This window comes from Lathyrus oleraceus, chromosome 5 (assembly GCF_024323335.1).
Source record: "Lathyrus oleraceus cultivar Zhongwan6 chromosome 5, CAAS_Psat_ZW6_1.0, whole genome shotgun sequence".
Classification (NCBI taxonomy): Eukaryota; Viridiplantae; Streptophyta; class Magnoliopsida; order Fabales; family Fabaceae; genus Lathyrus; species Lathyrus oleraceus.
In genome coordinates, this window is record NC_066583.1 from 562912125 (window position 1) to 562930330 (window position 18206).

The window sequence follows — 18206 nt, forward strand, 5'->3', positions numbered from 1 at the left end:
TGTTTCTCAGTGCTCGAAGGCATGAGATTATTTGTAACTCAAAGCCTGTAGGTAAGAGTTTGTTATGGTCTTGAACGAAGCTGTGAAGCAAGTTCAAGTTATTTATCATTACATTGTATTCGTAGTGATAGGAATGGAAACTGGAGGTTTCTATCTAGGAGTTCCTAGGTATAGATTGCATTGGGTAGGGATTAAGTGAAGAGTTATAAACGGGGGAGTTTAACTCTGAATTAATACTGCTGATAGTGGATCTTCTTCCTGGCTTGGTATGCCCCTAGAGTAGGTGATGTTGCACGGAACTGGGTTAACAATTACTTGTGTTTTTACCTTCTGCACGTTATAATTCTGTCTGTTATAAAATAAGGTCAACCTGTAATGCTGTAACAGGTGATGTTCAAATCAATGTTGAGACATCATCCTGATAATTGTGCAGACTAAACAGAGGTAAGTGCTATGTTTGATCTCTGCTGTGTCTTTGTACCAGATGGACAAAACTGGGTGTTCTTCTAGTCTATGGTGATATAGTAGCAGATGTCGTGACATTCTGTGAATGTGTGCGTATCAGTACTGGGTTTTAATTGGTATAACTGTCTTGCTGCATTAGTAACAATGTTGGATCAGATGTCATTACTTGGAGTAGAATATCTGAACTCTGACTACACCAGAATTTCAAAAACGATTTTACACCGTCAGTTAATTATAGACGTCGGATTTTAAAAGAAGTTTAACTTTTATTTTAAAAATCTAGAAAGTAATACAAACGGATGATGGTGATGAATCGACGGTGTAAAACGTTTTACACTGACAGTGTATAGTAATTAATCTCTTTATAGCTATACCATAAATTCCTTTTTTTAAGAATTAATATATTTATAAGGGGTTACAAACTTACATAATTTGTTATAAAAACCTAGTTGATTTATTTAAAAATCCATGTCACATTTAATGGCAATTACAACCGTCGTAAATCAACTAAAGACAATTTATACGATGATTTTTAAAATAGTCGCAAACAATGCACGCGACACCAACTCCTACGACAGTTGACAAATAGTCACAATATCAGTTTTACGGCGGTTGTAACCGCCGCACCTTGCTCTCATAACCTCCGTAAAATGTATTTTTTTCTTGTAGTGTTTGGGCAAGATACTTAATGAAGTGTCTGCCTTTAGTATATTTTGGAACGGTCCCACAAATATTTATTGGTTTTAGGGTATGACTATGATGTTGGTTTCATTGAATCGGGCGAGATAGTCTATAACGACTATGAAGAGCCCTGTTGTATGTTGAAAAGGCTGGTGGTGGACATATTCCTATGAAGGATGGCGGCGAACTGGTGTATGAACTTCTTCACCAATTTTTGATAACTGGTGATGGAGGCTAAAGGTAGACCTATATACCATACAAGGTTGTATCCCTAAAGGTGCATAACAACAATTTGTACTTCAGGGAGTCAAGTGCTCCAATGATGGTTGTAACACCTCAATTTTATTTTAATTCTTTTGTTTGAATTTAAACTCTTTTATATTATTTATTGAGTATTTTTTTATGATTTATTGAATTATTTGAGGAAGGGTAGAAATTTAATTAGAACTATTCTTAATTTTAATTGATTTATTTATTATTAGAAATTAAATAATTAATTTGAATATTAGAGTATTAGAGATATTTTTAGAGTTTGGAGAAAAATAGAATTTTTATTAAAACTAGGGAGTAAGGGGTGAATTGACTAAAAGCTAAGGGTGTGGTGAGATTTAATAAAATAGTAGAAAATAGTAAGAATGAGAGTATGAAGAGAATTGAGGGGTGAGGGGAGAATTAGGATGATTAGGGTGAACAAATGGATAAAGTAAGATACCTAGATTATCAACAAGACAAATCAATGTCAGTTGATACCTAGATTGTCAACAAGACAAATCACCATCAACACGAGTGTTGATACCTAGATTGTCAACAAGTCAAAATGGAAAGTAAGATAAATTAAAATCAAGATAGATCATCATCAACATGGGTGTTGATACCTAGATTGTCAACAAGACAAATCGTCGTCGGCATGAGTGTTGATACCAAGACTGTCAATAAGACAAATCTTCCTCAACATGTATGTTGATACCAAGGTCGAAGGAGCAAAAAGGTTGTCGAAGATATCTACTAGGGATTTAACAAGATGATTGCAAGGGAAACTTGCTAAGGAATGGTTACAAGTGATACTCGTTAAGGTAGTCTTTTTCCTGGGAACACCTAACGAGGAGTTCCATTTAGATAAAACTCAACTGGGGAGTTTTAACTGATTTTGCTAGGGATTAATCTAGACTTTCATAAGTGGTCACAAAATCCTTGCTTATGCTATGCATGTATGCTTGGACTGTATGACATAATGCTCCATCTAGATGGATATGATATGCATACAATGATGCATGAAATGTTATGATTAATGCATGTAAGTGTGCCAATGGAGGATTTGACTTTTATAGAGTTTGGTTTTCTTTTATTGGAAAGGGCCACTCGAGGTTGTGTTCAATGAAAATTGATTTTTGGTAGGCGTCAAATAAGTTTAGTCCTTTGTAAGGTGCTGATAAAAAATTTAATTTAATCTTTGATCTTTCATGCTTATGTTACAAGGCTTTTTGATGATTTCATATCCATGCTATGGGTATATGCCCGATGAATGAGATGATATGCATGGTTTGATTCTAGAGCAAAGTGACATGATTAATGCATGAGGATGACTTATGAAATGTATTGAGGGTTTCCAAAAGTTCCCCTGTGGTGTGTAATGCATGGAAGGGTTCTTTTGCATCAAGGTTTTTTGTTAGAAGGCAAAAGGTTATTGGATGAGGTGCTAACATGATTTCCTGACACTCGTTTCAAACTCAACGATTACTGGCGTATGACAGAGTTTGCTTGAGCATCTTGAAGGTCTAGATAGGGATTTCTCCTCTGTAGCTCATCTTTCCCAGGTACGTCGGGTCTTTAAGGAAATTTTCCTCAAAAGGAGTTTAGAATTAGTTTGTCACAACACGACCTTTAGACGACTTGTCCCAATATTTTGAATCTTGAAGCATATTCCCCCTGATTAATCAATTCTTTGAATGGATTACCAAGCCTGGAAGTGATTTGTCCTTGACTAACCAATTCTTGGAGTGGTTGGCTTTGTTGTGCTCTTGAGGTGGATTGCCCCAACATGAGCTTTTGAATAGATTTGTCTTTAACTAACCGACTCTTGGAGGGATTTTCTTTTGATCGACAAAACCTCTAAGTCATGTGCTTCTGATTGATAGAGTCTCGAGGTGGTTTTTACCTGATAGGACTTTAAAATGACTTTACACCAATATGAAGTTGAGGTAGTTTTCCTTTGATCAACCGACTCTTAAAACAATTTTCCCCTTAATAGACTGATGTTCGGAGACTGCTTTAGACTGGCTAATTCTTTGAGTGAATTTCTTCGATCAACAAAGTATCTGGGAGACTTTCCCCTAATCCATAAGGTTATTAGGTGGTCTTGATTTTGGCCAACATCAACAGATGATCAAGTTCCTATTTGATTGTTCCTTGTTGGAATTTCCATGATCCCAAGTATTGACTTGCCGTTAAAATTGTTCATTCAAAAATGGTAATTCTAATGCGATGCTTATGCAGTTTTTGAAAAAATAATTACTAAAATGATGTGAAAGAGTATAGCGAGTGGACCATTAGTCCAAACATAATGTTGATTTAGCTACTTAAATTGAAAAAGATGAGGTGAGAATATGATACAGATACATATGATAAGCAAATCTCTAGGATTCAGTTTAACGCAACCTTGTTGTAGTAGGCTTTCAAAATGAACCAATTAGGTATTTTTAGGGTTTTAAGGTCGCCCGGTTCACAGTTTCTAAAAGAAAGGGATATAAGGCTCGAAATTGATTTTAACCCAACCCATTCTACATAATGATTTCCTGTCCTATGTCCAGTTAATATGACATACGCATTCAACTTCAAAGAGAGTTTGAAGTAAGGGTAAATATGAAGATTCGATATCTAATGGGATTTTCTTGAAATGGCAGTCATCCTATTTTTGTTTTTGTCAAGGATGTTGGTGACCCTTTAATTCTTGATATGGTGGTCTCTTGATATTGTTTTTCTTTGTTCTTGTTGAGGATTTTATGACCTCTTTTGACTGATATTTCTCTATTTCTTTCCCTAACTTTTGCCTGGACCGCTTCTTTGAAGCTTTCAGTCCACCAGGATTCCCCATTTTTTTTTCCTAAGTCGTCTTTTCTGGTGTTCGACTTAGCGGACTTTTTTCTTCTAATTTTCCTAAAAGGTTGCTACTTCCTTGTTAATGATTGGTGAGGATCAAGCACTGTAAACTTTTTTGGATTTTCATAACTTCCTCGGCTTTTTATGATGTGTGCGAAGAAGAGCATGTGGTTGACCTCCATATGGGATTCTCTCTCTTGTGATTTGAATGCACAGTCAGATTAACTAAACAAAACTACAATGCCTCTGGTTAAGCGTAAGGGTTTTTAGTTCCAAAAGAAACACCAACTTCTAAGCTCAAAGTGGTTGACTCGGGATTAACTCCTTATCTCTTTGATGTTTGAGGATTGAAACAATTCCTTACATAATCAACAAAGTTTTCTTTGAAAGCATACTAACATCAATTTTGGGTATTTCGTTTTTCGACATTCTCCCTCCAATCTTAGCTAAAACAACTGTTCGATAAAGAAAACGAGGTGGAGAAATATTGATATTATTTTTTATAAAGTGAAAATGAGTGAATACGAAAGGATTAATTCAAAATATGCATGCTCATTTCATTAATATTACCACTAAAAATAATAATGTTTAAAAAGAAAAAAAGTGTTTAACATGCAAGGAATTTACAAAAATGTTGAAATAGACAAATGATTGATATTGTAGAGGATGAGCTTTCATGTCTGGTCTGCTGGCTTTAGGAAGAGTGTTCTAAAGTCCCCACGCTTATCTGGGTAAGAGATTGTTCATCACATTAGGGATTCCTTAAAAGGTCTACTTCCCGCTATCAATCAACTTGTGTACCCTAATTTTGAAACCGGTGCAATCTTCAGTAGGATGCCCCACTGTTCCAGCATGAAATTCACATTGAAAGTTTGGATTGAACTATTGCAGAATTAGAGATTTCAACTTCTTGAGTGGTTTGGGATCCACCAATTTTCTTTGAATTAATTATGGTAGCAACTGACTATATGTCATAGGTATAGGGTGAAAATGAGGATTCTTTGCTTCTTGATTTCACTGAGGACTGGATCGATTCGAATGTCGATATTGATTGTTCGGATTTCAAACTTATTGATTATGTAGTCTAGGACATTTTTGCTGGTACTGAGGACCTGGGAGTAGTGGTTGCTGGAATTGAACAACCGCGGCATATGGATATTTAAAATAAGGAATTGGAGATTGAGCTTGCAGAGCTTGGTGAATTTCCATGATTATATCAGTTTCATCTTCATCTTCCTCTTAGAAATCGCTAGAGAATTTATTCTGACCAGTATGACTACTCGAGGCGCCTAGGATTTTTCAACTTTTGAGGCTGCTCTCAATGCGTTTTCCAATTTCCATCGGGTTAGAGAAGCCTGATGACACACTTCCTATCATCATTTTAATGTATGGGCTATGCAGGGTATCCATGAACATGTTAACCAGTTCCTTCTCTAAGAGTGGTGGTTGCACTTACGCTTCCAATTATCTCCATTGATGTGCATATCCTTTGAATGACTTGTTGCTCTTTTAAGATATGTTTTGCAACTTCTTGCGACTGGGAGCCATGTCCAAACTATATTTGTACTGCTTCAAAAAGGCGTTAGCTATGTCCAACCATGACTAAATATGACTCCTTTCTAACTTCATATACTAACTCAATGCTTCCCCAGTCAAACTGTCCTGAAAACTGTGAATCATTAGCTTATCGCTGTGATTATTGGACACAATGTTTCGACAGAACATTACCAAATGGTGCCTTGGACAACTATCCCCTTTGTGCTTCTCGTAGTCGTTTACTTCAAATTTTAGGGGTATAACTAGGTCTGACACCAAACACATGTCATCAAGTCTAAATGCATTAAAAACTTCCATATCCCTTAATAGTTTCTCTAGATCACGTCATTTTTCTACGAATTCAACAACTTAAGGATGTTCCCTTTTTGTCACCAGGTGGGCACCCTGAAAATTTGGCATGTTTCTTATAAATTGAGGACCCATTTCATCATTATGAACATTGGGCTCACTTGATACCAGAATATGCACAAACTAAGATTGAGTAGGAACGTCCACTTATGAAGGAGGATAATCATAGGCAATACCATACATTGGGTTAGCCACCATGGTAAAGCCTAATGAGGAACTGACATTCTCCCTAAAAGAATGCTAAGGATTATTCTTAGACCTAGCTAGCAGAGATTCCAGCATCTGGCCCATCTTTCCTTTTATGCCATCTATAGCCTCTCTCATCTCTACTTGATTTTGTTCATAACACTTCATTGTCCTTCAGCAGTTACCACAGACTCGATATGAGTTTCGGAAAGTCAGCCTGCTGGTTATGGATAAAGGCTGGAATGAGTTTTTTTTAAAGAATGATATGCATGCATGGTGATGAAATGTAAATGAATTTTTATTTTGATATGTAATGAAAATGAAAATCCTTGTTATGTATGGATTCATAAGGGAATGCACGATGTCATTTCGAACGATCCACACATGGTTTCTTATGGTAGGAAGATTATGGGTGCTATTTAACCCTCTAATCCCCTCACATATATGCTCTAGGGTTTGAGAAGGTTCCTGAAGTCATGGACCCTCCTTGAAAATATCACCGCCTTGAAGAAGACTCATCATACAATAATACCCTCAAGACGATCTCTTATAGGTAGGTTTTTGTATCAACCCCTCGAGGCATACACCTCGTAGGTCGATGTTACACAACCATAGACTCCTAATAACTAGTTTTGGGGTTATAGACAAAAAGGTCCCTAGAGTCATGGACCCCAATTAAAAATATTGTTGCCATAATGATTACTCATTAAACAACAATACTCTCAATAGGATCTACTCTGACGGGGTTTTCGTGCCAACCTAGCGAGTCCTACGTCTCGAACATCAAACACTACACAACCACCATCTAAAGCTTAGGTTTTCTCTCCAAGCTAGGGTATAAAGGTCCTTTCAAAGTGCCAACAGATAGATAAACAACAATAAAAACACATAAGAGATAAAAGATGAAAAGAAAGCAAAAGAAAATAAACTAAGCTAATGATGGCAATCCTTCATTTCATATATTTAGTCGAAGAGTCAGAGTAAAACAAGTGAAAGTCGAGCAAATTTGAGGAAGAATGACAAAAGAATGAAGGAAAAATAGCTAAGTATGCAAATTGTGGATTTAGTGAAAATTTGAGTGAAAAAGGAGAAAAAAAGAGTGAATCTTCAAAAACAATCACATCCACCATCGTGCTGCATCGCACAAGTGATAGGGTATTAAAAGTTGCATCACGCGCGATGCAGGGTATCGTGAGTACGATGGTCACTTTTCTGGGCCTTTTTCTGACGTGTTCTGGTTCATTCTGACGCCTTTAAAAGAGGTTGTTTAGCATTTTCACAAGGGTTACGATTTTTGGAGATTGAAGCACGAATTAGAGACCACAAATGGTATTTTTTAGAGAAATTGAAGTCATTGGAGGCCACCTCTTCAAAGGATTTCTTATGTTATCATTGTTTATCAATTGTGTTATTTTTAATTACAGTATGAGTAGCTAAATTCTTCTAGGTTAGGTTGTGTTATAATGAACCTATTTCTCAATTGTTGGGTTCTATTTTGATTTGACCACTGTATGAACCTATTGATCTATAATCTTATTCAATTGCTTCTTGTCCGTAATACTTTTTATGAGATACTCTTTTAATCCGACTTTGGGCACATAGGGAATACTGACCATTAGTCTATGTGTTGGACCTAAGGCAATTGTTATGTGTACGCTGGTTGAATAGGGATAGGAGACCCCGAGTAGTGGCATAAAGAATTAACGTTATATACATCGCCTAACCCTGCTTACGTTGGCAGACTAGGAATAGAAAGCTTCTGGTAGTGGTTAGTGAGTTATTTTGTGAGGGATCGACTATAATGGTTTTGTTAATTCGCTGTGAGGTTATAGTGATTAGATCATTCATAAAGTGCATCAAACATCAACAAGAGATCAATAGGGAATTCTATAACATAACCTGTCCGCTTTCGTGATATTATTTATTCATTATTTACTTTTTGCACTGAAACTTGACCCTCCCCCCTTTACTAGTTTTAAAAAATTGCACACAATTTTGTCTTGCTTGGAGCAGTCCCTTTGGATTCGATCTTTTAATTACTTCGACATTATCGGGTCACTTGCAGAGAAGTCATAAGCTAACATTCATTGCAAAGTTAACTAAATTAGGCTTGAATCTCTAGACAGTCCCCAGTAGAGTTCCCAACTGTCGTGGTGTTAAAATATCGATAAATCCCTTAAAAGAAAAGAAAAAGGTCATCGCAACCAAATTCGGGATTGAGTTTCGATTATGCGAGGGAAAGGTATTAACACCCCTCAAACTTGTTGTACTCAACGAGAACCATTTAGTTAGCTTTGCGAATATGGATGTTAGTATTTGTTATTTGCTTTCTTCAAGTTATTAAATGACAAAAAGAATATGACTACAAATAGTTTTTTATTGGAGTGTCTGACCAAACATTGAATCTCACTCTTATGTATCTCCAGATACGACGGAGAACTCAATGCTACATAGTTCTGGGTAGAAAATGTTTATTTATTGGTTGATTTTTGTGATAACGCGAAAACCTATAGTATTTTTTGGCTCCATATGCATTTCTTTTTACTCGATTAACACTTATTATTACGTAGTATTTTATGTTTATTGCAAGTATTTATCGATTAAAAGGTTTACTGTAAGAAAAATGGAAAATAGAAAAAAGGAAAGAAAAAGGGAAGGAAAAGAGACGAAAATGAAATTTTCAAAGGGATGTGGCGCCCATTATCCAAGGAATGTGGCGCTCGCCACCAACCCTTGAGAAGTGGTGGGCAGTTGCTACAAAGGTGGCGCTCGCCACTCATCATGAAGCTAGGGTTGAGGCAACCGCCACAACCTAGTCTTCCTACATTTCCTCCACTTTTTTAGCCACGATTGCCACTACTTTTTCTACAAATGAGGAATATGGAAAAAATATATAAAAGACCTCTCAGATTCGCACGAGGGGGCTCTCTCTCTTCTTTTAGTTTTCAAGTTTACGATTTATTTTATTCAGCACTATTTTTCTTTTAGTTTTCTAGGAAGTTTCTTACTCTGTAAAAGTGATAGTTTCTCCACATCGGGGACTATTACGGTTTATTATTTTTACGCATTTGGGATTCAATTGTAAGGGTTATTCATTGTCAAAGTCTTCCGGAACTATTTTAATCGAAGATTCAAGATTCAGTTCCAGTTCTTAAATTGCAATCCAGGTTTTATTTTGATTACTGTTTTATTTATTTATGTCTTATTGCATGTTTAATTCCCCAATCACCATGTCTGTTACCGGATCCATGTCCGGCTAAACCCTTAGGTATCGGTATGTAATGATCATCGAAACAACGGGGTTCAACAAATAATTGGTGTTAGTTTTTATAAAACTTATTTTTCCGGTTTTTAGTTTCTTATTTTAATCAAAATGTTTTTTGTACGAGAGTACAAAACAAACTAAGGTTACGGTCAACAAGAACGAGAGTTTGAGATTTTAACCAGATAGCTGAAACTAGGCATTAATCCTAAATACAGCTAGAACGCTTTAGGATTAATTAGACTTTATTTATATTCAAAAATTACTTTTAAATTCAAAATAAGACCGCGAGAGCCAAACATTATGGTTTAGGAGTATGGTCAGAGTCAATAAAAACGAGAGTGTGAGACTAAGTCCTTTCTATAAATAATTTCTACTGAAGAATATTTTAACCAATAAGATTACACCAACTATCTATTGAATCCCCGAAGTTTGAGGCATTACATACCGATATACCCTATATCTCATATCTTTATTCTATTTATGTTATAGTCGTTTCTTTTCATCCCTCCAATCTTAGAACAATCATGAGTCTTAGATTTACATAGCAACATTAGACCATGATAGGTTCGATTATTAGTCCTTGTGGGTTCGATAATCTTTAAAACTACACGATAGGACTGTGCACTTGCAGTCACGATTCACATAGACTTATTAAGTCGCGATCAAGTTTTTGGCTCCGTTGTCGAGGACTAATTTAGTCGATATCATAGCTCTAGAGTTACCCAGTATAGACTAAGGAAAACAATTCTTTTTCCCTTTCTACATTTGTCGAGTGTATGCCAAGTACTCGCTCTCAAGGCGAGAAATTAAAGCTATAATTCGACGAACCCGAGCGTTATCTTAGATTAGAACGCCGGATATGAGACTTGATACGGGAACATCGTATCAAGCTAAAGCTTCTTGACCTTAACATTCCTACTTCTGAATCAGTTGTTCAACCAGAGATGGCCGAACCAGTGCAAAACCGTCCTCTTAAGTATTATGCAATCCCTTCATAGGATGAACCTCATAACAACATCGCTGCCCCTACGATCAAAGCCAACAATTTTGAGCTAAAACCATCACTGTTGTCAGCCGTACAGCAAAACCAATTTTCAAGTAGTCCCACGGAGGACCCGAACCTACACTTGTCAGTATTGTTGCAATACGCAAACACAGTGAAAGTAAATGGTGCCAACTCAGAAACTATAAGACTCCGTCTTTTCCCATTTTCATTAAGAGATAGAGCTAGAGCTTGGCTCCAGTCTCCACCATCCAACTCTATCACTACATGGAACGAGTTGAAGAAAGTCTTCTTAGCCCGATATTTCCCACCTAGTAAGACGGTTATGCTAAGAGCATAAATAAACGGGTTTAAACAAAAGGATAATGAATCACTTTTTGAAGCTTGGGAGAGATACAAAGACATGATAAGGCTATGCGCACATCACAGACTAGAAGAATGGCTGATCATTCACACCTTTTATAATGGTCTCTTCTACAATACAAGATTGACAATAGACGCCGCCACAGGTGGCGCACTGATGGATAAACCATACAACGAGGCCTATCAACTCATCGAAAGTATGGCCCATAACCATTCCCAATGAGGAAGCGAAAGAACCTCTGTAGAGAAACCTCAACCGAAGGGCGGCATGTACGAATTAAGTAGTATTGACCATGTCAACGCCAAGGTAGATGCCCTAACCCAAAAGATAGACAGCTTGACAATAACACCAACAACCACCGTGGTTGCTGTAGCACCAAACTGCGAGATATGCGGAGTTCAAGGGCATACTGCCCCAGAATGTCAACTCTTGACAGGAACCTCCACTGGCCAGGTGAACTATGCTCAAGGAAACCCTTACTCAAATACCTATAACTCAGGTTGGAAGAACCATCCTAACTTCTCGTACAAAAATAATAATGTATTGTATGCACCTAACCAAGCAAATGCTATACCACCAGGATATCAAAAACCTGCCACAAACACTCAAAATGCTCCTAAGAAATAAAACTTAGAAATAATGATGGAAAACTTTATAGCTATCCAAGCCCAAACAAATAAAGATTTCTTAAATCAAAACATACACACTAGTGAGCAAATCAAGCATCTAGCAAACAAGGTAGACGCATTAGCCACCCATAACAAAATGTTGAAAACACAAATCTCACAAGTGGCTCAACAACAAGCTCCTACTGCTGCTCCTGCAGGCACATTTCCTGGACAGCCGCAACCAAACCCGAAAGGTCATGCCAATGCTATTATACTATAAAGTGGGACAGAACTAGACGGACCGACCGACCCTAGAACTCAAAACTCATCCATGCATCAAGACCCAAGTAAGGTAACTGAGAAGGAAGGCGAACAAGAGGAAGATAAAAACGAAGAGGCCGTAGAGAAAGAAGAACCTTATGTGCCTCCACCACCGTATAAACCCCCTATCTCTTATCCTCAAAGACTTGTTAAATCTAAAAGTGTAGGGCAATTTAAAGAATTCGTAGAGCTTCTAAAACAATTGAATATCACAATACCCTTTACAGAAGCCATAACTTAAATGCCCTCATATGCTAAGTTTCTCAAAGAAATCTTATCTAACAAGAAGAAGATAGAGGATAACGAAATCGTTACACTTACTACCGAGTGTAGCGTCATAATACAAAACAATATGCCTCCTAAGCTGAAAGACCCATGTAGTTTCTCCATACCATGTGTAATCGGAAAGTTTGTCATCGACAAAGATTTATGCGACTTAGGAGCCAGTATTAGTTTAATGCCCTTGTCCATATGCGAAAGGCTAAAAATGGGAGAACTAAGACCTACGAGGATGTTCGTACAACTTGCAGACCGCTCTGTTAAATTTCCCGTAGGTATGCTAGAAAAGATTCTGGTGCCATAGGACAATTCTATATTCCTACTAATTTTATAATCATGGATATAAAAGAGGATTCCAACATCCCTATTATATTAGGAAGACCATTCCTAGCTGCAACCAAAGCTATTATAGATGTTAAGAAAGGCAAGTTAACCTTCGAAGTTGGTGAGGAAAAGGTCGAATTCATTTTGACTGAATTCCTAAAGGCACCAGCTATAGACGACACCTGTTGTCTACTAGATGTCATCGACGAATGCATATGAGAAATGGAGAATAAACAAACATCATACTCTAAAATACTGAAAATTCCAAGGCTTTCTACTTTTGAAGATGAAAATTTAAGTAAGGAATACCAAGATGACAACCTAAGCGAATGCCTAACACTAACGCCCGATCATATGCCTTGCCCAAAGAAACCAACCCTAGAACTTAAGACATTACCCGAAAATATAAGGTACGAATTCCTAGACACTGAACTTGAGCGACCTGTAATCGTAAATGCAGACTTAGGACAGATAGAGACCGAAAAGCTTCTACATGTTTTGAGAAAATACCCAACTGCTTTACGCTACAATATCTCAGATCTAAAAGGAATAAGCCCTTCCATATGCATGCATCGCATAATGCTAGAGGAAGACAGTAAGACCTCTAGAGAAAACCAAAGAAGGATAAATCCCATTCTGAGTGATGTAGTAAAGAAAGAAGTGAAAAGGTTGTTAGATACAGGTATTATCTACCCGATATCTGAAAGCCAATGGGTCAGCCCAGTACATGTCGTACCAAAGAAGGGAGGCGTCACAGTTGTTAACAATGAAAAAGGAGAATCTATAGCACAAAGAGTGGTTACTGGAAGTAGAATGTGTATTGACTATAGAAAATTAAACAAAGCCACTCGAAAGGATCATTTTCTTTTATCGTTTATTGATCAAATGCTTGAACGATTGGCTAAGCATTCTCACTTCTTCTACCTAGACGGTTATTCGGGATTCTTCCAAATTCCTATTCGTCTTGACGACCAAGAGAAAACGACCTTCACATGCCCCTATGGTACATTCTCCTACCGACGAATGCCATTCGGATTGTGTAACGCTCCCGCAACATTCCAAAGATTCATGATGTCAATTTTTGCTGATTTCATAGATGACATTATTGAAGTCTTCATGGAATATTTCTCCGTATGCGGACAGAGCTTTGAAGGCTTCTTATCGAATCTTGAAATGGTACTAAAAAGATGTGTAAAAGTGAACCTAGTACTAAACTGGGGAAAATGCCATTTCATGGTCCGACAAGGAATCGTGCTCGGACACATAGTATCCAACAAGGGGATTGAAGTCGACAAGGCCAAAATAGAAGTTATAGAAAACCTCCAGCCTATAAAAATCGTAAGAGAAATATGAAGCTTCTTAAGACACACCGATTTCTACCGACGATTCATAAAAGATTTCTCAAAAATCACTAAACCACTGACTGGCTTATTGATGAAAGATGTCGAATTCATCTTTGATAACAAATGCCTAGCAGCGCTTGAACAACTGAAAACACCTCTTATTACCGCATATATCATGCAACCACCCAATTGGAGATTACCTTTTGAAATCATGTGTGATGCTAGTGACTATGTTGTAGGCACAGTCTTAGGACAAAGAAGGGATAAGAAACTTCATGCAATATCCTATGCAAGTAGAACCCTAGACCCTGCACAGATGAACTATGCCACCATAGAAAAGGAACTTTTAGTTGTAGTGTTCGCTATGGCTAAATTCCATTCCTACCTAGTAGGAGCAAAGATAATTATCTATACCGATCATGCTGCAATTAGATACCTGTTAAACAAAAAAGACGCCAAACCAAGACTCCTAGGGTGGATCTTACTATTACAAGAGTTTGACCTAAAAATCAAGGATAAAAGAGGCACTGAAAACGTCGTCGCTAGTCACTTGTCAAGAATGGAAGGTATAGAACCTGAACGAGTGTCTATAAATGATGATTTTCCGTATGAAAGACTCATAGCCTAATTAGAATGCAATACAACTAAAGGCGCGTCAACCCATAAGGATACCAAAACAAACGAATTAGTGGAAGAAATTTACACCCAAACCACACTACCATGGTACGCTGACTTCGTTAACTACTTAGCAGCTAGGGTGCTTCTGCCAGACTTGACGTACCAACAAAAGAAAAAATTATTCCACGATCTTAAACACTACTATTGGGATGAGCCTATACTTTTCAAGAGAGGCTCCGATGGTATTTTCCTTCAATGTGTCCTATAAGATGACGCAGAAAACGTAATTTCCCACTGCCATTCTGCTCCTTATGGAGGACATGCAAGCACCTCAAAGACTTGCGCTAAGATCTTGCAAGCTGACCTCTTTTGGCCTATTCTGTGGAAAAATGTCCACGTCGCAATCACAAATTGCGACCGGTGTCAACGCACTGGCAACATATCTAGACGCGACGAGATGCCGCTTAAAGGCATTTTGGAAGTAGAAGTCTTCGATGTTTGGGGAATCGATTTTATGGGACCTTTCCCATATTATTTTGGTAACAAGTATATCCTTGTTGCGGTCGATTATGTATCAAAATGGATTGAGGCCATAGCCTCTCCAACGAACGACACACGAGTGGTAATTAGACTCTTTAAGCGAATAATCTTCCCTAGATTCGGAGTGCCGAGACTTGTCATCAGTGATGGTGGCTCCCATTTTATTTAAAAATATTTTTGAAAAGCTATTACTGAAATATAGAGTCCGGCACCGCGTAGCAACACCCTACCACCCACAGACGAGTGGACAAGCGAAAGTCTCAAACCGAGAAATTAAACAAATCTTAGAAAAGACAGTTGCCACCTCTAGGAAAGATTGGTCCTCAAAATTACCAGAAGCCCTGTGGGCATATAGGATAGCTTATCAGACCCCAATAGGAACCACACCATTTAAGCTAGTTTATGGAAAATCATGTCATTTGCCATTAGAATTAGAACATAAAGCATATTGGTCCATTAAAGACCCTTAACCTCAATTACACTGCCGCAGGCGAAAAAAAAATATTAGATATCCATGAACTAGAAGAACTTAGGCTAGATGTGTATGAGAATGCCCGAATCTATAAAGAAAGAACAAAAAAATGGCACGACAATCGCATATTAAGGAAAGAGTTTAAGGAAGGTGACAAAGTACTCCTATTTAACTCCCGCCTCAGACTCTTTCCTAGAAAACTTCGTTCTAGATGGTCCGGTCCCTTTGAAATTACCAATATCTTTCCGAATGGAGAAATAGAGATAAAAGGAAAAACAAGCGAACCATTCATAGTAAACGGCCAACGTTTGAAACATTACCACAACATTGATAACAATGATTTCATTGCAAATGTTAAGCTTACAGAGCCTCGCGCTCATTCAAAAGACTAGCACCTATCCTATTTTTGTTGAGCTTACGACAATAAACAAAGTGCTTGGTGGGAGACAACCCACACTCTGTTTTTAACTATTTAATTTCATCACAAAATTTATAATTATTACTATTGCTTAATTTTCATTTCGTTGCTTTCTTCTTTATTTATTTCTCATAAAGTTAATCGGTACATTTCTATATTATTGACCATTACTAAATTAATGTTATTATCTACTTGATTTTATCTAGCTACTGACTATCACAATGCAACAAGTAGATTACATGGATATAGTCTTCATAGGCAGAGCTCAAAGGAGACACTTTGAGACTCTATTTCAAAGAGGAATGACACTAATCTTATACCAGATGAACACACCATGACCAAATTAGGTATAAGAGACAGTGTTATGTTCCTAATTAACCAACTAGGCTGGGACACCTTTGCTATCAGAAGAAAATTTAGTTCCATCAGTAGGTTGGCTTTAGAATTCCTAAGCTCCCTAGTGTACCTTCCAAACCATGGTATGGGATTTAACAAAGGCCTAATCACCTTTAGGTTGTTTGATAAAGACTACCACTACACCCACAGAGAAATGGTTGAACTCCTAGGATGTCCTAATGGCCCTGATACCTTTACCATCACCCAGAAAGACATACTTAAGGACCATCAATTAGACGTCTTTTGGAGTAGCATCATTGGAAACAACCATCCCGAGCCAGACCTTATGCAATCAGAGAACATCCATAACCCTGCAATTTGTTACTTTCATAAAATCCTAGCTCACACCCTGTTTGGAAAGGAACAGAACAGAACCTTGTTGTCCAAAGACGAACTATTTATAATGTACTGTGCATCACAGGTCCGACCTGTTAACGCTGCTACATTCATGATAGCTAATATGTACCATATAGCATAGGAAGGTTATGGACCAATCTCAGTGGGAGGCTTAGTGACCATGATAACGCATGCAATGGGAGTGCATTACCCACTCGTTAGGGTCATACGACCTATGAACATCCGATTTTATGTCAACACCGGTATCATTAGGAACCTAGGCCCGGATGTGTTTGAATTCCTCATTAACAGCGAAGTAGTACACTTGTCTACCCTTCCGGACCCTAGGACGAGTGTACATGATAGGAACAACTGGCTCTATGATTTGGATGGACCGCCAACCCAAATCCATGATCAACATGACAATTATCTCTCTGATGCTGAATCTCATGCCCCATTTACACCTGTTGCACCTCTCAACAATCATGTTGCTGCCATCGAAGCTGTTCAGACAAACGTTGCCAATCTGAGAGGAGAGCTGAGCACCCTCCGCGTGGAATTCCACGGTTTTATGGATGTAGTGACAGAGAACCTGGTTCACATTTACCAGCACTTTTACTCGTTCGCTCCTCCTACCAGCAGTCGCCGTAATGGCTAATTTATTATAGTATTACTGATTTACTGACTGTTATTTTATTCTATTTTCTTGTTTGGAATTTTATTGTTATTTGCTGTTACACATTGGGATTTATTTAATTATCTCATTTCTTCTTATTCCAGTAGACAAACTATTTCATCTTTTCCCGTCTACTCGATTCTTTTGTTTGTCAATTTTGTGATTAAAATTCCATTCCACTATATCACTTTTATTATTCCCATACACTATATATTATTGGTAAAACTAAATTCCATTGAAATTCTATGGTCAAAGAAAATAAAGACACACATGGGAAACCATACTGCATGTGATGCCTGCCACACACAGTTGTGGCGCCCATGTGAGGGTTGTGGCGCCCACCACAGGGCTCACAGTGGCGCCCGCCACCAACACCAAAAGTGGCGCGAGCCATTACACAAGCCTGCATGCGCAGGCTGTGTATTTTGACCATTCAAATCACTTTATGGTGATGTCCCTTGCATGCAAGACATTGCCTTAATGCCATTCAACCACTTTCAACCACTCTTTGACCAAGACATCAAAAACCGTAAATGCAATTTATTTACCAAGTAATTTTCCAACCATCATCACCTCTATATAAACCACCAACACTACCTCAACAAAACACACCTCTCATTTACATATTTCTCTCCTCTCTTTCTCTATTCTCACTATATTACACAAGGAATGTGAAATCCATTATGGCACAGATGAGGGAATACGAAATAGTGTTCAGAAATGGCGAGCCAAGCGAGTTACAAGAGGAGACGTACACGTCTCTAAGTGCCAGAAAGATCAAATCGACAAGGTACGCCGATGAACACTGTTTATATGCCTTAAGAATTCACGATAGTGCTAACTATATGCTAGATATGTTAAATTTAAATTATTTTCTATCTCTCAAGGACCCTGTCTATGCTCAACTAAC

At 37.7% G+C, this 18206-nt stretch overlaps 1 non-coding gene across 1 annotated transcript; it reads right to left on the reverse strand.

The window, feature by feature from the left end:
- Positions 1 to 10926: 10926 nt before the first annotated feature.
- LOC127088929 (small nucleolar RNA R71) lies at positions 10927 to 11033 on the reverse strand. The gene has a single exon (XR_007790731.1). It is a non-coding gene; the product is annotated as a small nucleolar RNA R71 (small nucleolar RNA).
- Between the last annotated feature and the right edge of the window lie 7173 nt (positions 11034 to 18206).